The sequence below is a fragment of the Lates calcarifer genome, linkage group LG7_2 (assembly GCF_001640805.2).
Source record: "Lates calcarifer isolate ASB-BC8 linkage group LG7_2, TLL_Latcal_v3, whole genome shotgun sequence".
Taxonomy (NCBI): Eukaryota; Metazoa; Chordata; class Actinopteri; family Centropomidae; genus Lates; species Lates calcarifer.
The window spans coordinates 9,004,886-9,028,098 of record NC_066854.1 but is presented as its reverse complement, the minus strand read 5'-3'; the positions used below and the strand labels follow the sequence as shown (position 1 = coordinate 9,028,098).

The window sequence follows — 23,213 nt, the reverse complement described above, 5'->3', positions numbered from 1 at the left end:
TCAAAGTTTTAGACATTAGGGCAAAGATGACATGCCCAAGGGGTAAAAGTAGCAAGTTGAAAGCAAAGTTGGACATTCAGCCAGTTAAAATGTAGATACAATGCTTTGTTAAGTTTTGAAACAACAGGGCAGATGCTGTCTACTGTACTGTGCAAAAGCCTACAAAAGACTAAAAACTATGTCACATCAACAAGCAGCCTTTGTCAGTTTCTAGGCTTTTCATCATAGCGCTGCTCAAATGTCTGATCCAAGAGGATCAGACAGATTTTCTTGGGATAACGTCAGACTGCTTTGATGTTATTAAAGGACCAGTACAACAACTGCAGTAAGATGGGTTGTTTGACTGATCTTTCAAAGTCTCTGGTAGTTAAGATGTATACCATCCAAACAGGAAACAATTCTAATATTAAAAAAGAAAAAAAGACTTAATATGTGGTGGTCATGGGATTAAATTCCAATTGCGATACTGTATCTGTCATCAGAAAATGCAGTCATGTGGCTTTTGAAGTTAGCTCGTATATTGGGATTTCAAAGAAAATCTAGTTTCCTATTTTCCAAATAAAGACATGGTCACTGCTGATTGAGACCAGGGACAGAGTTAAGTACCACACACTCGAAGAGAACAGAATGAAAGAGCAAACCCACTAGGGACGTTCACATGAAAAGGGTCAAAGGTCAGGTTTTACCATAACAGCTTCACATTGTAGTGCTTACCTTTGTATATTCACATGCTTCTGTATACCCGTCCAGTCCACAACTGGTAGAAGCTCCAGTCTGTAAAAGGAACATAAAATATCAAAACTAGAGCTTATTTTCATTACTGATCGACCTGAATCTGATTAATCACTTGGTCAATAAAATGTCAGAGTTGTAGAAAATGTTGCCTGACGTCTTTTAATGTCTTGTTCATTTTTTTCCTTTAAAAATGACTCAAAACCATTGACTGATATTCAAAATTGTTGCCTTTTTTCTGTTGATTGACTAATTTATCAACTAATGGCTGAGGCTCTAATCAAAACCAGTTAAGTAGGTAGGTTATGCAGAGGTATGATACAAAACAAAAGAGCTGTAAACCTGGATTTTCCCTATTGTAGAATCCACATCATTGACTCCAGAAATTCTTGTAAGATTTGTCTGGATCTGGTGTGTGCAACCTGGATTCCTGTCAGTAGTTTGTTGGAGTGAGGATTTCCATGCTCATAGGGGGAGGTGGCTGCCGCCTGCCACATCCATGGCAGGCACATGGGACAGCCTTTCACCTCAGTCGTGCTAGGCTGGGTGCCCATCAGCCCAATGTCAAACCCCCATTACTGTCTGAGTGTCTGTATCAGCTGTCGACGTGTCAAAAGGACTCCCGAGGAGGAGCCACTCACTGAAGTGCTTTTCGCACTTTTGTTCTACTTCGTTTCATTTATCAAGTCTCACTCCCTGCCAGAGCCTGATATCTGAAGATTGAAGGTCTTTGTGAGTCTGACAGTGTCTGTCACTGGATCGCATCACGTCCTTTCACTTGAACCGCTTCTAAGGTGGAGTAATAGAAACTTGGGAAACTTAATGTTACAGCTGAGTGAGCTTTTTCCAAAGGAGAAAGTTAAACAACTTTTACAGGGAGGGTTTGGGGGTGGGGCAAACAGTGAGGCTGGCATGGACAAAAAATACTTTTCCTCTTTTAAAAGGCACTCTCCTGTATGTGCATTATGTTTTGTATATTGTGAAGTTCTTTGCACTTGTGTGCTCTGTTGTCTAGTCCGGTCAAACTTAAGCGTGAACCCCAGCGGGAAAAGCTTAATTACCATTTGATGAGTTTGAGAACAAAGCTGCTGCGTTACAAGTTGAAAATTGGTTATTGGCTTCTGGTGCTGTTGCTATAATTTGGTCTGGGCTGTGTTCAATGTTTCAGTCCAAATTGTTCTGTCACTAAAGGTTATGGGGGGGAAAAACAGAAGACCTCTACAGAGACTGAAGGTTTGTAATTATCTTATTCCTTTCCAGTGGAGAAATTCTGAGAATGGAATCAGCTCAACAAGAGAACGGGGAATATTTATCGACTTGACAAGGAAAAACGGCAATTGTGTTTCTTCAGCACACAAGAAGCGGTGAGAGATCCCAAAGATAAAGAATAAATAAATAGACTATTTTATTTGTTCAGATCTTATAAATCTACATGCTGCCTGTCTGGGTAAACACATCCTATCAAAGCAACAATAATGGAATAACAAAATATTTAGGATTCTAGGAAACAAGTACTGTCTCAAGAGATAGTCAAAGAGGAAAAAAAAAACAATGTTACTGCAGTACAGTTTTAACACATTCGCTTGGTACCAATAAACCAATAAACTGCACTGAATTTTGAATGTGCAAGTAAGCAGGACATCAACCTTATCACCAGACAGAGCAGATTCTTGCAAAAACACAGATTTCATTCACTGTAGACCCACAAAAATCACCAAGCTACACAGAAATACAATGTATTTGCAGGTACTGGCTTCTCAAATGGGAGAATTTGATGGGTTTTTTTTTTTTTCATCCATCAGCTCTAAAAATTGGTGGCGGCCATTTTTCATCAGTTTTCTAATGTTTCATGTACCAAATCAGGAAATCAGCAAATTAAGCAATAATAAAAATAACCGCAGCCCAAGTTCAATAACAACATTCTTAACATCCAATTCAAACATTTTTAAAATCATTTCCTTCCTCAGTGTCTGCACAATAAATACATGGTTTTCACCACCAGTTCCTCCACTTTTTGACCATTTCGCTTGTCAACCTTAGCTCCAACCTCTAACAACAAACTTCCTAAATGCTGCCAATAGCAGCTGAAAGATGGCAGATGAGGCAACATGATAGCAACGGTTCTACCCATGTGGTTTAACTAACTCAGGCTATCAGGCTAATATATAATCCTATTATGTCATTTTATGTTTTCCTGCATTTTTCCAGGTGTCATTTTGGTTTATATTTTCACTGTTTCCACACTCTCATCTCTGTTAAACTTGAGACAGTACCAGTGAATGTGGTTAGACCACAAGCGATGTTGGTGTATGATTGGTGAGGTTCTGCCCCATGGTCTTTTGACTTATAATTATAAACCTATTATGAAAATTAAACCTTATTAAAAGCTCCCTAAAAGCAGCTTTTATTGCAGTAACAATTTTCAGTGAAGTTAATCATCATTCAGTTTCAGTGTTCAAATGAAAAATTCACAGTTTAATGTCAAATTAAACACCATATGTTCTGGCTTCATTGGTCTTTTAACAATCTGAATATTTTATTTATGTATTTTTTTCTCACAGTATCTCAAACTACATTTGGTTTGTTTCTTTTTTAGTGTTCATTTTGTTATATTTTATTGTGTGTGCACAAGGGTGACTCATAGTGTTTTCTCAACAACCTGCATGTTCTCAGGCTATTATAATTATATCAACACTTTCATCACAAATCTAAGAAAGCAAGACATTTGTATCTAAAAATTTGTTTACGTGTGGGGTTCACCGTAAAACCTCTTGGTCATGATCCAGCTAACTGTCAGTAAGCTGCACTGTTGTAGGTTTGGGCTTAAGGACTTGTTGCTCTGAAGCTTTGAAGAGCCAAAAAATCAGGACTTGTGTCAAATCGTCAACTTTCTTATCTGGATAACTCGGTTATCCACACATGAAGGACGGGCCCCAGGCGTCCACTGCATATGTGAGATAAGTTATGGTGGGATCAATATGTACTTCAAGTGAATGACATAGTATAGTATCTTAACCCGTACAAGATGTAGTCAAACAGATGAGCTCTCCTTAAATCACCTCAAACATCTCATAATAAGCAGTCTTATTTGTTTACAGTTTTACAAGTGGTAAACCTTTATAGCCTACATGGAATAAAACCCTAATAAACCATAAGTGATGAATATTATATGCTGCACCAATAACAAATTACAATCCAATCTTCATGAAATATGATTATGAATGAAATATTACAGAGGTGTTGTTGGACTGGAAAAAATATTCTTCATGCAAACAAGAATATTGAGGCCAAATATAGACCTGACATTTTTAAAGAAAAGGTTTAATATCAGAAGCAAATAACTTGCGGCGCTTGAGTGTGACAAAATTACTGATGCACAATATGCAATCTACCGATTAAGATTTACTGACAGCAGCTCTGAATTAAATGTGACCAGCATCACATGATTTATTAGGGAATGTAATAACGAAGACTACTGAGGGCAACAAAGGAGGAAAAAGTACAGCTCTTTTCTTTCTAATAGACCCCAGCAGCAAAAGGCTCTTAAAACCTTTTTGTCACCAGTTTCAGTTGACTTTAACTAGTTTTTACATCATCACTCATCAGATACTGAACGTAAAGACGCATTGAGCTGCAGTCACGCACAATATGCACATCACAATGGCGGCTGGAAGGGAAAGCTCACCTGTCAGCTTATCTAAATGAGATTTTTATTGATTTGAGTGCTCCCTCTGGTTGTGTCATCACACTGGACCTGGTCTGACTAGACTTTAAATATGAAAGGTAAAATGCGGTAAAGGACATGATGCAGTTGGCATTTTACAGGTGAAACCTATTCCAGCTGGGGCCAAAAGATCAGCACTCTTTAGTAAGTGGTACAGCACACTATTATGTTATCACATGGATGATACTGTACATAACCTGCTTTGAAATTTATTCCTAGATGTGTACAGAATACAGTTTCAGCATAGGTGGAAAAAGGTGGCTTTATGTTGGCTTACTGTGTTTTTGTGAAGCCTTGACTAATGGTTGGTGTGCACCATCCCTGCCAACACTCACTATGTTCAGCCGTAATGAAAAGGTCACCCGAGTCACCGTCTCTAATAATGGCAGATAACCCAAAGTGAGCATGTATGATGCTGCCTGAATCACATCATTCAATCACAGAAACTATCATGTCCCCAGACGCCGTGTAGGTCGGGAGTGCTGCAGGCTGCATTTCCTGCACTTTGCTGTGAGGATTATTGAAGCTGTTTTTCTTGTTACTGACGTTCTTCTGTTGAATATCGCTATCAGCAATCTTCTCCACTTCCTCTGTAAAGTACAAATCCGGTGAAGGTTTTGTTTCCATGTGCATCAAAGCTACATTAACAGAGCTGCACAGTAAAGCTATTATACTTTTTAGTCCTTTGGTACACAGTAAGTGCGTTGGTGAACTTGTTGGTACTGAGAGCAAATCACTGACAGTGGATTACATGATGCATTGCATTAAATAAGAACCTAACACAACACACACGCATAAATGAGCCTTGGCACCTATGACCACTGCATGCTGGGAACACACCACAAGACCTGCCATTTTGGAAATACTCTGACTCAGTGGTGAAACCATCCAGGTTGGCCCTTGTCAAAGTCTTGTCCATTTTCAGTGCTTCCAGCACATCAACTTGCTGCCTAATATATCCCACCTTTTGACAGGTGCCATTGTAACAAGATAATCAATGTTTATCTGTAGGGGGAAAAATGTTGTTGTTTTTAATGTTATATAATATACATGGATACATACTGTATATGCACATGTTGTTGAAGCATGCTGAATTGAGGATAGTCCCATTTCTCTTTATAAAGAAATGTACTTCTGTTCCCAATCAAGACATCTTCTTCCCTGTTGCAGTAAATTTAAAAAAAAGCTCACCTGCCATGCCTGCCTAGAGTGACTTGGGTTATTCAGTAAAATCCTGTGAATTATGGATCACGCAGCTCTTCACCCAGGCCTGAATCTTCTTTATTTGAATGGGAACAGCTTCTGCGAGGCACTGTCGGCCGGGCTTTACAACGTTTCATAACAATGTTTCATTAGTAAAAACAAGCTTTGCTTGTATTTGCAATGCATGATTAAACATTTGCTCGGCATGCAAAGCAGGGAGGAAATATCATTCTGTAAATTGTTTAGGCATTCATATTTGTTGTTTCTATTTATGTGCAATGTACTGTCCAAAACAAATTTCTCTGAAGTGCATTTATTTGTCTTGCTACAAGATGAGATTGTGCAACATTCTGGCAAGATTATAAATTCAAATGTCACACTTTGCAAGTTGTTCTCTAATTATAAATCGTATTTAGGCTCTTTAAATAATGGTCAAATGCATAATGATGATGTTTTCATATTTTAGACTAAACTGAAATAAACAAGGAAGGAACTGCAGTAAAAGGCATAAATATTGCAGCTTGTATTCAAGCTACAGGCAGCAAGGTCCATATTATCCTTTTCATTTATCAACTAAGGCCTCTCTAGGAGAGCTATCCATTGGATGACATTTAATAGCACTGGCATGTGGTTAATATATTACTTCATCAGTGGCACCACAGCTGTAGGTTCATCATAACTGACACACACCCTGTTATTAGAGTCTAGGGCTCCTAAGATAGTGGGGAATATGTGAGCACTCTAAATGCTCACTTCAGTGTAAACATGTGGCTGAAAGGGATGTGATTTCAGAGAGCCAGAGTGCTGTAGTTACCAGTGACACGCTCCGAGTGCACAGCTCTAATTAAGCTATGGCTTAGCTGTTGTGTAATTACAGTCAGTGGTGTTCTGATCATGACTCTGGAAACTGGTAGATCCTCTGCCCTTGATTGTGGGGCGCCATTTTAATTGCAGGTGGTCACATGTTGTAATAAATAGATATGGGTTGTTGTCAGCTAATACACTATTCATTAATCATACCCGAGCCTATTAGGAGTAATATATTATTTAATAATGTGAGGGCTGTGGTGAACTCAAGGCCTAAGGCTGCAGTGTCAAGAAAGCAGTAAAGTAAGGCAAAAAGTACATAATTATTGTTATAATGTTAGCAGAAGTAGTTATATTAATATTAATATTAAGCCATGAGGATAATTCTTTTGGATTTTTGGCATGGTTTTTCCAAAAAATTAATAAACTAAAAAGGGCACCAGACACAGTGAGAACATAATTTAGAGATGGAGGAAGGTTCTCGTTCAGTGGCAATCTCACTATATGTATTTGAAATGCAGATATATTATTAAAAACTAAGAGAACAGCATGTTCGCCGTCGTCAATTAAATTAGCTTCATGCAATGTAAAACAATGCTGCTAAACACTGTCCTTAGCACGCCTGCCCTCATGTTTCAACATGCACGCTTTCTCTAATTTCCCTCATGGGATCAACCCGAGTTTGCGTGTGTTCATGTGTGTGAGTGGCGGGCTCGCACACATGGAGGACTTTCACTGAGACAATACGCATACTATTACAGGCAATTTATTCAATACGACACAGATCAAACAAAGACTGTGAAGTACTTTATGGATAATATCATCAAGTTGGGGTTGTCCTTGGGAAGGAATAAACAGTGAAACGAGGCCCTTGGTGCTTGTTAAGTTTGCAATCTAATACTGTGGCTGAAAAAAAATAACAACCATGTGTATTAAACACATGCACCTAGGGTTGAATACACATATAAAATCAGAATAATATTTGAGCGGGTGCCCAAATCACACTGACAAATCCTTGCACAGTTGATGTTTTGCTCCAGCTGAACGTTGATAAGACAGAAATTCTAATCATCTGTCCCAATCCCTGAGCTCCCTATCTATCCATGTAATGCCAGTATCCAAGAAATGTGCCATTTATTTCAATTCTTTTTGCATTTCAATCTGCATATTACTAAACTGCTTCAGTCAGGCTTCTTTCATCTCAGGAATATCGCTACGATCTGATCCAATGTGTCATTTGAGGACACAGAGGAAGTTATTCAAGCTTTTGTCACATCCCACTAGGATTACTGTGGTTCATTTTTGCTTGTTTTCCATCCACATATCAACAATTGCTTGTTCAAAATGGTAATTTCAAAAGTTTAAGTAACTTTTAAGTAACTCACCGTAGCACTGCTCAGAGAACATATTCTAACCGCTTGTATTGTAAACAGAATGATGGCTGAAGCTCTTGACAAGCAATCACCACCACCATCACCTGCTCTCCGCCACATGTGGCAGCAGAGATATTCAATGTTTTTACATTCACCGATTAACTCTGCATATAGTACTTTTACGTGAAGTGGCTGAGTCCACCATTCCCACAATAAATACTAACACACTTGAGGGATTCACAGGAAACAATGAATGCATATACTTCAGTGCAATTTCATCTTATTGATGTAAGGCTCACTGATTCCTCCACAAAAAAGCATAGATAAAAGGGTCTTTCAAAGGTCTTTTCTGTCATTTGTTATCAGTGCAATTCTTAGACATTTTAAGACTAATAAATAATGTGCATACATGACTGATTCACATAGAAATGCAAGATTATTGGACCTCAAGATGTAGTACATAATGTATTGTCATTGCCTCAATCACCTCTGGAGGTTATCAAGGATGTCTGTGAAGACCTCAACAAAGCATTTAAGCTGTACAGATCCATTTTTTACAGAGAGGCAATGCCATTTTAAAATGTACTTTGTGAATGTGTATAAATCAGTCCTATATATATATATATATATATATATATATATATATATACATACATACACAGACGTGTGTGTGTGAGAGAGAGGGGGAGAAACAAATGTATTATTTTGACAGAGGACACAAATGCACAGAATTGTCATGAAAGGCCTTTCCCAAGGCATTCACCATCAATTTCAAAAGGTGTGAATTCTGCAAGAGGCTGTCATACTAATAACAGTCTGGCGAGAGAACGATAAATTGGATTTCAGCATGAAGAGACATTTAAAAGACAGGTGGATATAACATCCAGCTAACACAGACCTTTCACAATATGGATGCAAAACACCTGGCAATGCCAGGTGTGAGAGAACTAACAGCTGGGATGAAGCAGGATAAGAGCCAATGACTGGAGGCTATAGTTTAAGTACTGTGGGAACATATGAATAAATTTATGTCAGGCATTGGAAAAATAGTGTGAGACAGTGTTGATATCACTATGCATTATTAAATGTTTTTCTTTAGAAATACTGATGGAACAAATCAAGACAGAACCACAAGCTCTAGTTAACAGTGTCACTGTAACCCTCCATATAAGTCATCCAGTTTGGACAAATCCAGTGGACTCCCATAATCCTTTTGTAACTCTCAGTTGCCCAGTCCCATGGGTGCCATTTAAAAAAACCCTTTCAAGATTGTCCCTCTAATCCTCCTATCCTGTCCTATTACAGCTGCTTGTTTGGTGGGGATTGTTGGTTTGTTGAAGGTTGTTTGCTGTGTGTGTCCCCTTTGTGTCCGACCCTTAAGTGCTTAACATCATTTTGAAGAGAACTCACAGACTTCAGTTCAGCTGGGGTATGTTGAAATGTGTTGAACGGCAACTTAAGATATGCTAATAGCTGAGTATAGCGGGACAATATTATCAAAGTATTATGTATCTAAATCACACAAAATGTTCATTATTCCAAAGCCGGCTCTATGCAATCACCAGCAGACAGATGGATTAAATTAGACTCTTAATGATGCCTCCAACGTGTATTAATTATGTTATAACAAAGCTTTCTGTGCCTTCAAGTGCAGTGGAATGACTGAGAGAAGCATTTGAGCCTTGCAATTAGCAGCTGAGCAAAAGAGGTCTTTACACTGAATGTCACAACACTGCTGTACACTGGGGCCACACGAGGTCAAGATTAATTTACTATCAAAATGCACTGCAGATGTGGCTATATCTGTTCAATACAGTCCAATGCAAAATTCACAGAATTCATTTTTGTATCACATTCAAAAGAGATTATTCCCTGTAGTCTAAAAGGCAAATATAATTTTGTGGGACAGCACTTGTAACAAATTGGGACATGATTATGAAAACCCAGTTGACTGTAATGAACGTTGCTCTTTGTCAGGGGGAACCCCAGTTTGGCAAGACTTCTATTTGTCTGTGTTTTTCCTTCTCTTTTGCAACTTCACTCTCATTTTCTTAATCATTTAAAGGTTTCTTCCCAGGACTGTGTCAGTGGCCCTTTACTAATCCCTTGACCCTCCTTGAGAATATTGATTTTCCCAGGCTTAAAGTCTTGACTGAGTTTACTCTCCCTGCCTCAGTTTCTCTTATCCTATAGGCACTTTTTCTCTTTTCTCTGCTTCCCCCTATCTTACCCTGGACTGTTACTGGATGTTACATAATTATATTGTATTGTGTGTAATCTAATAGAGCACGAGAGTTAATTACAGTTCCTTATCATTGCATTTATTTTAATCTGCAACAGCCTGTAACTACCACTGCTATAATAAAGATCATACACGAAAAACAGGGAAGCATTTACATCATTGGTATCTCATACTGATACAAATTAAAAGTTTACATTTACAAGTAATTTTTTCTGACAATAATTTAAGACAGATAGTGTTAAAAAAAATATCAGCCTTTCCTTCCTCTATTTCCATCACTTTTCTCTATGATGTCAAACAAAATGTGATTTTGATTGTATGCTTTCAAAGCTATGGGTCAGTAATTCTGATTTCCACTTGTCAGACCATGAAATAATGCAGAAAATTAAGGTCTTCCACCTTATATGTCATCTCACTTTTCCAGAACAAACTGCCAATAGATCTCCTATGAGGTTTACCAAAGGTCATGTAGATATACATAAAGCCCTGCTGATCATTTCTAAATGTACATAAATGGTGGAGGGGGGGCTTCACATTTTTTGTGCATTAGAGTTTCCTCAAGTTGCCTTCCCTGGCCACTCAGCAGCAGAGTGTTGAAACAGTTTTCCCATTAATCTCAGTGCATTGGCTTGTTATCTTAATGACTGCTTAATGAGTTGGTGCTGTAGTTGTAGATTGTGCTAACAACACTTCCTATAGACTGAGGCAGAGCTTAAAAGTACATCTAAAAATACATCACTGTCATTTTCAGAAGATGCCTCACATTAGGCTTGGTCTGACTTAGACAAACACATGCGAGTGTCTAATATAAGGGCCTTGGATCAGGGTTTAATGTATTGTAGGTAACTATGTTTTTACTCTCCTCTGCCAGGTCAAGCAGTTTTGAAAGGGGTGAAAATCTGCAGAAATGTAATCATCAATTCTCTAAAGTAAACAGTTCTGGCACTTATTTCCACCTTGTGGCAAAATCCAATCACTTGGAGCACTGCAGATTGAACTAAGAGCACCGACTTTGCAAAAAACAGGAACAAAGCGTGCGTCTCCCTTACATATGTGAGAAATTACCAAAAAAAGAGGATATCAGTGGCTCCTATTCAATCGCTGCTCTCTGATAATTCACAGAACTCAATACTTTCCTACAACTTTCAGTGGAATTCTACTAGCAGCTACTAGGGGCAATTTCTCATCTCGCTCCTAAAATGAAGCCAGTTAAATCGCATTATATCTGGGGGCAGTGAGGCACACCATCATTTGAATCCCCTTTAAAAACAAGCAGACGTGGCTTAATTGCAGCTTTAGTTCAAAAAGAAAAAAATAAAAAATAAAACACCCCATTTCTTCTCTGGCTCCAGGTCTCGTTTGTTGCTGACAAAGGCTGCAGTAGTTTTGAAGTAGCATTTTGACAATGGCAAACAAACAGGGAAGTGTTACTGTGAAAACAAGCAAAATTCAGGGCATTTTATATTATGCTTTGGGTGATGTTGTTACAAAGGTACTATCTTCAGCATGCTCGAATGATTTGAATCACTCTATCCACTAAAAACATAACCACTGTGGAAATATAATTTGACATGTTTCTCTTCTTGTATTGCTTAATGAATGAAATATGATTCTTTTTAGGTACAGAGACTTTTGTAAACTCATTTATTTCACACTGATAGAGATATTACACTTACAGTATCTTTGGTGTTTGTCTGTGGGTACTTCTAATACTGTCTTGGCTTACAGGCTTCTGCTCTGGAGCCTCTGTCATTTCTGACAAGCACCAAACAGTTTACACAGTTGAGATCTGAGCATTACCTACTAAGGCTACTTGGCAGAATTAAAGTAGCTTAAAGCTGATATATGTAAGTGTTTGCTATTGTTACATAGCCTGTATTAGCATTAACAATTTTTTCTTGTATTCTTAATCTAATATTCATTTTTCAGTATTTTATTTATTTGAGCAATAACACAGTTATAAAACTTTTAGGCTGGCATCTGAGGGCAGATGTCATTTTCCCCATAGCTTAGTGACTGCTAACAGAGTTACAGCATCTTGCTATATGTTATTAAACAACTAATACACAAATGTGCCTTGTGTTGTATTATGCGCCTCAAAATGTAATTTCTAGGTTCTCTACACTCAATAAACAGTGACCAGTTTCATTTATAGTGAATGGAAGTACTGTTGTTGTTGTTGAAACAAAGTGTATTTGCACACCATGTCTATCAGACTGCTACCTATTTGTGTTTAGGACATAAGTCACTGAGAGTAATGGTCGTAACAAGGTTACATTTATTGGGATTTGCCTGTTTCACATTTGCATAGTTGTGAGGCTTGAATTGAACATCTTATATCCTTCAAGCAGCACCTTCCTTCCTCCATCATGCCTTTTTATTCTGCATTTCATTTTCTTCTCCTTCACACCTCCCTTCCCTTCAGCTAAGGCTTGTAAGGCTTGTTTACCTTCTCCTCTCCTTCACATCACATTCACTCACTCTGGTAGTTTGCCTTGCTGCCTCCCATCTTTCCAGATTTCCATCTCTCTCCCTCTGTGACCCCCGCACCTTTCTTGTCTTAGCAACACTCTGCAGCTCACACTCTACTCTCCTCCCTTCCCGCCTTCTCTCAGCATCTCTCTCCCCATTCTCTCTTGACTTCCTTACACCCCCCCCCCTTTTCTTTTTTTCACCCTCCCTCCCCGCCTTGTCATTTTCCTTCCCTCTGCGCTCTCTTGTCCTCATTCGCCCCCCCTTCTTCTTCATTTAGAGACTTGGTGTGGCTCTGATTTCTTTAAATAGCTCCCTTTGCCTCCAGCAGGTTGAAGCTGCAGTCTGGTTCTGCTAATAAATGACAGTGAACAAATGTGAACGCCGCATCAATCGTATGCACAGGCATACCAACTCACATACACAGCACATCAGATCACACAACATGGGAGCACTGCATTTGCAGAATAGTGACATGATGTGACATGTTTTTGCTAAAAAGACATTCATAGAAAGATAGCTTTAAGGTGTGTGTGTGTGTGTGTGTGTGTGTGTGTGTGCGTCTTTCCATGCAGCTGCTAAATACAGGCCTAGTCTAGACCATCTTATTCCTAATTCTATTCCATTCTACTCTTTGCTACTCACCCAGTGTGAAAATCGGTCACAATAATGGATTGCAAAGTCCTAGTAATTTTGCACATTACTTCTGAGTCATTGCCTTGCATAATGAATGCCTGCTAATGCACTTTTTTTGTTAATTCACTACAAAAGATTAAAAGCGCTCTGCTGTTATGAATCACTGCAGAGCAATCGACATATTCTTAGCATACTGTATGCATATTTTCTCGCTGGGATTCTTGAGATGAAACCAAAAGTGGAGGTGGAGGGGGAGAAGGCAAAGTTAAGTGTGATGTCTTTATTTATTATTTGTCTCCCTCCAACAGGAGCGTCTGTTTTATCCAAAAGTGTGTTATCATCAAAATGGTTCTGATATATCTGCTGAATATCTGTCAGTTTATCTTAAAGGATGAGTCTGGCTAGTTTCCTAGATTTTGTCCTCATTGCTTTTATCTTTATTGTACATCTGCTTTGCAGGGAGCAACAGACTCTAATATATATAGAAAAGGAGTAAAGCACAATTTAAAGGTGCTGTATGTAGGTTTTTGGTATGGCTACATAGCCAATGTTAGCATTAATGACTGTTTAACAATGCAAGTGAGTGAGGTGTGTGTCAGAGACTTTTATGGATTTAATACCTGATACTTCATCTGATACTTTCATTGAAAATCGTAACATTCGACAATCTATATTTCTAGATACCAACAACCCTGGTGAACTTTCGCCGAACAGCCTTTAGAGGAACGTATAGGTCATGTAACAAACCTAAAAGGTCAGATCTCCAAAAAGAAAAAGAGGCCGTTTGATCATTAAACAATTTGTTTAAAAAAAAAAAGGTGTTTTTTTTCTTTTCGACAGTCCAATTGGGTTAAATGAATAAATTGTTTCTGAAAAGAGCAGAAACAAGAAAAGAAATTGAAATAGAACAAGTCTCTAAACTGAATTCACAACAGCTCTAGGTTGGCTGCTCCGTAGCTGACCTTTGACCTTTTGAGTCACTGCGAGGGGAGGCAATTTGAAGAGAAAATAACATTTTACCATGAAGTATTACTGTGGACAAGCAGGTCGATGTGTCTACACTACAAACTGATCAATAGCTACATATCTCAGAAACACAGAATCTTGCTCCTTGTGTTAATGATCACACGTTCGTTAGGGCTAGAAACTCCACTTTACATCCGAGGAGATCATCTGAGAAATGTTGCAGCATGAAAAAGGCTGAACACAGAATTCAGACTGCATACACGGCACTTGAAGACACTATGTATAAAATACATGAATGTAAAGAAAAGTGATACATGAAAATCGAGATGTGTTCGTTTAATCACTGCACTTATATTCACATGTCAAAACCGTCTCATTGATCATTCGACTTAGTGGCAGAACACTTCATTTGCTTGTCTGTCCACAACAGCAATTATACTGTGTGAAATTGCATGCTGACAGTTCCGTTGATGACCTCCGAACGCAGACACTGAGAAGAGGAGAGAGGGAACGGGGAACGGATGCACAGTGACGGGGAGACAAAAGGCTCTCAGAGTGACCAGCCAGGCGTGGGCCCCTGACATCAGTCACCATTAAGTATCAGCTTCAGCGGGGATCCCGATAACTCACAGCGTCTGCTCTCCATCAGAACGCAATCGCATGGATTTGATGGGAAGTGCACAAGGATGTATTCTTGCATGCAAGGAGGTATATTAAAGCAGGTGCCAGTCAGTCACTTCTAAGCAGTACTTAAAGGATAAGAACAGCCAGGCTCTCTGCTGCTGTCTGTGCACATTCGGCTCAGTCTAAAAAATAGGGTTCAGCTCGTATGTCAACCAGCATCTAAATTCAACAAAAGTTGTTTTTTCACAAGTCACATTTCCAAAGTAAAACTGGTAATTATGTGCACTTTCAAAGCCAGAGGAGAACTGCTTTTGTTATTCAGATTCCCAGCAGTTGTAATAAATACTGTAGCTCAATCAGAATAAAGAATAATTCTGTCAATGGTCTAGAAAATGTTTTGTCACCATCCAGGATAGAAGTGATCTGCTGGTAATGCATTTCTAATTAAGTCGCAGTCTATTTTCTGAGGCTTTTTGCATTAACTTGGCAGCCACTTTAATCACATCCCCAGCAGCTGTTGACCCAGTGTTGTGGCACTCTGTCTGACAACCTCTGACAGATGCTAATTTGTTATCGTTATTTCCTGCAAACAGCGTCACCTGCAGGCATGATTGACACTGTGGCTTGTCAATCCGTATGTCAACAGTGGCAGTGCTTTATTGAAGTCGTTTTCCCTTTGGAGGGGAAGGTTAGAAAAAATTGATATATGTATGCAATCTATAGCATGGCAAATATTGATTTTAGTTTCGTTATTTATACTCTCCGACTGGAATCAATTCGACAACAAACTCATGTAAACTGATTTTTTTGTGTATGTCTAACATCACATTGTCACTGCCGGGGTGGACAGAAAGAAGTTGGAACACGGATACAAAAAGTCTGCCAAGTGGTGCATGAACACTTGCACATATTTCTAAAAATCAGTCCACGTCAGTCATGGTAACTAAAATGTGTAGCTCCTGTCGACCGTGGTACATACAGTTCACGCACTGAACAAAGATCCAATGTATTCCAGTCAGTGACACTGATGCCCTCATAAACTACATCTGTATCTCATGCACTCAAAGCTTGAAGGCAACTCCATGTCCCTTCTAATAAATCACTGATCTTCTAATATTCCAGTCTCTGTTTCGCATCAATGCAGCGAAAACCATGCAGAGCACTATGACACTGAAATGGTGCTAGTTAGAGGAACATAACTGTGATGATAGTGTATTCTTACCAGCAATATATATGCTGGATTTAAAAAAAATGCCCACATTGCATAAGTTTAACGTCCCTTTTTAAATTTCTGTATTAATTGAAAAATGCATGGCATCAGCAAAGGCAGACTTGTAATTTGTTAAGTATTCTGTTGGCCCCAGGCAAGTTAAAAAATGTATATGTTTAAAAAAAAATAACATAAACATTGCAGCCAGTGCTGTGCTGTGAGCAATGAAAATTTCATGTTATATTCACTGCTGGCAAACGTGGTTAACCAACACTCCTGTTTCTGCTCTGGGTTTATTCCTTAGAGGACATCAGGTCATCCACAACTGCAGTAAAGTCACTTCTTCTGACAGATTTTTGTGTCTCTTGCAGGGTAGAGGTGTGGAAATGTTAAACAAGGTCTGTCCTTCAAGATGCATTACTATAAAAGTTTGGTTTGGACACCATCCACTACTTCTGGCCGTATGACACGTTACACAACATCCCTGTTAAAGTCTTGACTTCGTCTCCAGGATCTCATGGTCATTCAAAGACTTCGCCTGCGGATTCAGCTTAAGTGCACTCAACATTTGTATGACGTAGGTTTTACATGAAAATTACATACACATTTACAGTGAATAAAAACAAGCTTTGCATATTAACAGAGTGCTGCACAGCTGTCCAGAGTGGACCAGTCATTTATAGAAGCTGCCTGACCAGGTGCACACTGTGCATTACAGGGATGCTGCTGTACTTTATGGCCATAAGCACAATTTTTACAGCATGCAAGCATTTTCCTTTTTGTGTGAAATTATCCCCTCCAGATTGCTTCTAATTTAAAGCTGCTATCTGGCTACATAAATTCAGGCTATATTCACTTAGATTCTTAAAGAGTTGAGCAAAACTTGTTAATGTAAGCGTTTTCTTTTTTCTTTTATAGTCATAGCCATAATTCAAACAAGTCTATTATTGAGTGCAACAATATATATGCACTCTAAAATACGTGTACATTTCATCATTTTAGAGCATACGGTCCATCTTTGGCTGGTGCATCCAGATTGAAAGCCTGCCATCAAAGCAATCAAATACAACTTTTAGTGGTTTCAAAGAGCATCACATGCCATATTAAATTGTCATAGAAAATTTAAATAAGTTGTTGATGGATACCCTTTTTTTTTTCATGATTACAGTTTTTATTCATTTCTGGTATTTAAGTAAAACTACATAAGTATTTTCAGCAAAATATACTTAAATTAAATACACCCTGTGATTATGCAAAGTGAATTAGTTTATCTATGAATTAATATTGTTACTGATGCATTATCATGTAGACAGCAATTTAAAGTTGCAGCTGGTGGAGGTGAAGCTAATTGTAACTACATCTTACACTCTTTGGATGACCAAACATAAAAAAGCTTCAGATTTTAGAGACAAATGTGTTTTTTAGGTAAAATTTTAATCTACAAAGTAACTTGTAACTGAGTCTGCTCTACTTGAGATACTTGAGTAATACTATTATTATATATTATGTTTCAGTACTAAAATATCACTGGGTGATAGCATTTTAGGACAACACAGTCCAGAGCCATTTGACTTTAGCATTGTGATGTATCACCTCTTCACTAGATAATTGTGGCTTGTGTAATCTAATTACGCATCTCAGTATTCTCTACTGATACAATGCAAGTTTATTGTTTGTGTCAATTATAATCAATTAATAAAGTCAGAGTAATTTCCAGTTGTGTCAAACTCCCATCACTGAGAGTTAGATCCTGTGCTAACTAAATTATTTGCTGCACATAAGTGTACACAGAGGAAGAATTAAGTACTAGGCTGTAATTAAAACCATAGTGTGTGAAGCCTGGATCTAATATAGAAAGTGATGGGTACATGAGTTTTGTAATGATGGTTTGACTTCTCATTCCATACAGGACAAGCAATAACTAGCAGGTTATTTAACAGAACTGAGCAGTATAGCTGCTATTAAGGGAGAAGACTAGGGTGCTAACTTTATTTCAATTATACATGGTAATTTAATATCAAAGCATAATTATAGCCATTTTACACTTCACCTCCGATCCTCCCTTCACTGTGTCTCTTTTTCAGTCCTCGCTCACCCTTGCTGGAATTCTCCCTGCACTTAGTTAAGGTCTCGACATAGCCGGGGAACCTTGGCTTGTCTCCAGAATTGGTAAAGTACCCTGAAGTGTTTTAACTCAGAACACAAAAACACACACACAGTCCTCTGATGTATTAGATGTCAATGCAGGCAGCTCCAGCATAGAGTGGAGGGGGAAAAAAAAAACCAACTTCCATATAAAGAAATCGTCTAAAGGTCATAATTATCTAATTGACAAAATAGCAGCAATCTCTTATAAATAAAGTAATCAGTTTTAATATGGCAGAGCACCATGATTACCACACCTCCAGCACAGTCAGAAGTTAAGAGGTTTTTACAAGTTGTAAAGGCTTTAGTATGTTACCTTAATGTGACGCAGATATGCAAATTAGATATTTGAATTCTGACTGTTTCTCACTGCCGAGGCACAGTATTTCCAATCAGATTACACCTCTGGCCGATTGTGCGAGCAAATGAACTGCACACCCATTAAATTAGGCATAATTCTGTCTAGTGAGCGCTGATTACAGTGCAGCAGGTGCCATTATGCTTCAATGTATTGCGCTGGCCAAATTAAACCTCATGTAAATAAATACTGCTCAGAAGAAAGCATCACATAACGCTGCATTCACACCACAGGCTCGGCTCCAAATACATCTCATCGTCTGGTTGACTGTTCAGATTTGTTTTAGGATGTCACCCGTACCTGACACCAACAACAACTGACAGCCACGCTGTAAAGATGCATGTGTGCACACAGTAACAATAACAACAAAATGTCACATCCATTTTGGCTGCCGCGCTTCTCCCACTTGTTTGCAACACACTTGTCATGACTAAATTGAGGAATCTCCCCAAATGCCAATCAACGCGGCCATTTGGCTTTTATTTTCCATTGTTGCCCGTTTTGTGCGAGGTGATAATGGTTGCACCACAGAGCTGAAGTCGCACCAAAATTATGACAACTGTCTCATCTGAGTAATCCAACTTTTACATCATCATACTAATGAGGACGAATATGAATTTAATTTTAAAATCGTTTAAAAAACAAAAATTATAGCAGAACTGAGGCACTTTTTGCTGCAGTTCAGTCAAACTTAGGAAGGACAAGTACTACAAAGGCCCCCGGTGAAGGTGTTTCTTTTGATCTGCCAATTACAGTTATTAACTTCCACTTCACATTAACTGCAGAACATCCAGCTTTCAGATTGCACCACTTGACTTAGCAGACTTTTAACTTGATGCCACTGGTGATGATGTGCTATAATAGCAATCTAAAACAGAATTTCCTCCCTATCCATCAACCTTCTATCAGAAAATTACCACCTAAAGCACAGATATCCGGGATGTTGCGTTTTTTTGTATCCAAGAGGAGTAGATATAATTTGCTGAGCGTTTATGTTTTTCTCTCTAGAGTGCTTGGGCCCTGTCAGCATGTATATGTAAAATTCAGAATGCAGCAAGAAGGGAGTTAGAGCTTAGAAACATAAGGCAAACTTTTATTCAGTTCAGCTTCCTTTTTGTCCCCAAAGTTTGTCCTTTAGACAAAACAGAGCTGCAGGGGAGATTGTTTTTGGGAAAGCTACTAAACCACTGAAAAGTTCGACACAGTTGAAAAGACTCCTAAGGCTGTGACTGAATCACAGAACAGTTGTAGAAGTGGTTGCTGAATGAGATCTATGCAGATCTTCCTTTTGTCAGTGGGAATGTTGCAAATAGTGAAATTCAACAATCTAATGCTGAAAAACTACAATTTAAAATCATATAAATAGATGCTATGATCATTTTTATCAAGTATCCATGTGGAGCTAACGATTCCAAGGTTATAAAGGAGAGTGGGCTTATATTTCAGTATCAACTCAGTTCATAATTTTATACAATCAGTGGAGTCGCTCAGTAAGTAAGTCAGATGCATATCAAACAAAAGTAACTAAATCATACATTATTTCCTCCAAATCTAGAGGCTAGCTGCACAGCTAACATCTGTTATTCTCCCTCTGGCTGTTAAGGCTGACAGATTCAAAAATATTCATGAGGAAAACAAATCTTATTTAGGAAAAACTGTGTAAAACTAAAAGTTGGGTTCTGGGCAAACTAGTTCTTAAGACTAGTTTTTCGATCACACTGGAAATCAATATATATATATTTTTTTATTTATTTATAATTGATCCAAATGGCTATGTAAGAAATTAATACATAAAAAGTCTACAAGTTGTGAAAATAAAGTAATAATAAAATTAAGTTTGGTTTATTTTTGGACTGTCAGTAGTATTGTTCTGGGCTATATGATTTTGTGGATGGTTCCCCTTGAATCCACTGTGATAACTTGATGTCTGATTAGAAAATAGCTCCTATATCAACAATTTTCCAGCACCTCCTATTTTGCGAGACGAATGAATTTCGCTGTGTCACTCTCTGGTGTGACCAGACAGTTTCTTAAAAAGCCTGAAGAGGCCATAAGAGTCACCACTGGTTCTGTTCCGGTTCACACACCTGACTTTGAACCACTCTGAGCATTTTGACCCAAAATAAATTGGTACAGAGCCTGTAAAGTTGGTTCCCAGCTGGAACCAAGAAAAGGCAGGATTTCAAGTGCAAACTGTGACAGTGGCTATATCATACTCTACAGGTTGGAGAGAGTTCCATTGTGCACAATGATGCTTCCTTGATTACAATGGTTCCTTTGTAGTGGAAAATTTCTAGTGGAAATGAGGGCTGATTTGCTGGATAGCACCAAGGTTCCAAAAAACCCTGGAAATGTTTCAAGAGCAAGAGCTCCTTTGGTGGTAGAGTTGTGACTGTGCGGGTTTGGAGCTCCTCTTAACATCTGTGTATGACCAGGACCTCAGTAAAATTACAAAATAATAGTGAGGTTTTGTTTTGCTTTGACTGACTACAGTACCTCTTGCTTTTGAGACACAAATGACCCGTCATCGATCAACCACTGGACTACATCGGTGAAGCATGCTATCAATAGCAAAGAAGTTGAATCATGCCCTTTGTCTGAGCATTAAATTTCTTCCATTAGAAGAAAGTTGCTCACAGCAGCCTCATTAATTGATCTGAAGAGAAAACTCTCAGTTTAGGACATTTAGTGCCATTTAGAGGAACTTCTGGTGGTAAGATTGGATACTTTGTGATTATGGCCCCTGTTCTCTTGTTGAGTGTTTAAAAATAAATACAACTTCTAGCTGAGGATTTTAATTAGATGATGAAAATCTGAAGAGCAAAGACCAACTAAGTATTTTCATCTCTCATGGAACATTTACAACTAGAAAATGTCAAATCAAAATCCACACTAAATCTAAAGTACCATCTTAATCACTGCCTCATATCCCAACTTTTATTTTCTCTCAGTGAGTCCACATGGAGAAGCCAAAATCCCCTCAGGCCAACTGAAGAGGCCTTCTCATCATAGGTGATTGTGGTACTGGAGGAGCTTTTGTCATCATCCCACCACTTTTCTAATCAGTAGCCCATGTCTAAATATGGCATTCAATCAAATGACAACTGATGTTTAATTCATGTCTGAAATGCAACTGAGTCATTTAATGTTGTCGGACTGAGTTTGGGAAATATTTGGACTTATCTCTGACTTTAGGCAGGCAAATAAAAAGAATTAATCAATTCATAATTATCACAAGCTTGTCTTATGTAAATCTTTTTTTTTTTTTAATAACCCATTTTCAGAGAGGCACTGGTATAGACGAGAGATTAAAAAAGAAAATTAAATGATAGGATGTTCATTTCCCTTCACTTCGTATTAACTAGATAAAAGGCAAAAGTGCCCAAATGTTCAAGTTTTAAAGTAAGAAAAGAGTTTGACATCTGACAGAACTAAAAAAGAAGTGACCCTAACCATGGAGGAGGATGCAACAAAAGAAAATGTTTGCTAAATGGAAATCAACATTTAGAAATGAAGTGTTTTTAAAAGTTGATTTTCATTTAATGGCACCATCTAACAACTCAACCAGTAATTTTGAAAGTATTTAGTTTATAGGGGAAAAAATCTATTTACACAGCACTTAACAATAATTGCGTACCCAAAATGATGTTTTCTCCATTAATTGTGTGACTAACAAACAAGAAAATGTCAGATAGATAGCGTGTGGTCTCCACAGTAACATTCCTCAAATTGGATGTAGCTACTTTTTGCTTTTTTGTACCTCTGGACTTTGCTGTGTATCTTTGAGCTGTTGCAGCCAAAAAAAAAATTCCACTGAAATGACTCTGACTTAATGCACTGTTTGCTTGGCTACATTACAACAAGAGCATTAGTACTTTATAGGTGCTGGGGTGGAAGGGTGAAGTAAAAAAAAAATCCACCAGTCAACACATAATGTGCTGCGCTTGCACTGTGTTGTGGTATAACGAAGAGAATCGCTGAATAAAATATGCAATTAAACAGACTGGAGAAAACAGCCAGGAGAGAGGATGCAAAAGTGGTCTGTACTTTGCAGGATTTGAAGGGCAGAAGCCAGACAAGTGTGAAAAACATAGATTAGGTGTTAGACAATACAATAGCCCAAGACTGCAGCATTATGGGGACCGTATAGTTTGGAAAATACGTGTTCACTGCTCTTAGTTTAAAGTAGAGGGAAAATGTAAGATAGATGTTATGTATATTGACAAGTTTTAAATGTAATTGTAGAAAAGCACCGGGCCGGACATGGTTACAGAGATCAGAAGGACTGAGCAAGGCAAAGCCATTCATTCACTCCCTCTCCGCCTGCACTAGAGAGTCTGGATCAATACAAGGGAAAGCTGCATCAGGCAAAACTAATTGTGGAGGTGGAGGTCGGGCAGTTCACCTATTCTTTAAAGTGCTTTAAAATGTTCAGTGAGCTTTCTGCACAGAAGGGAGACCCCTCCCGAAAACACAATGTACCGAATGACTGTTTGATTGCCTATCTGCTGTGTCAGGAAAACATAAAAGGATACTCTTCAGGTGTCGAAGCCAGAGTGATTTAGACGTTATTTGACTCTTTTACAGCAGGTGGTGGCTCAGTGGTTTGCACTGCCACCTCACAAGAACCAGGCCCATCCACACAGCTTTCCATGGGGAATTTGATTGCTCTCTGCAGACCTCCTTTCATTTCAAAGTCAGAATTGATCGGAAACTGAGGG

General features: G+C 38.4%; 1 long non-coding RNA gene across 1 annotated transcript in view; it reads right to left on the bottom strand.

The window, feature by feature from the left end:
* Positions 1 to 692: 692 nt before the first annotated feature.
* The window catches only part of LOC108891877 (uncharacterized), a 69,513-nt gene continuing 46,992 nt past the window's right edge, over positions 693 to 23,213 (bottom strand). Inside the window, exon 3 of the long non-coding RNA XR_001962384.2 lies at positions 693 to 774. This is a non-coding gene — a long non-coding RNA (uncharacterized LOC108891877). The remainder of the gene's footprint in view (positions 775 to 23,213) is intronic.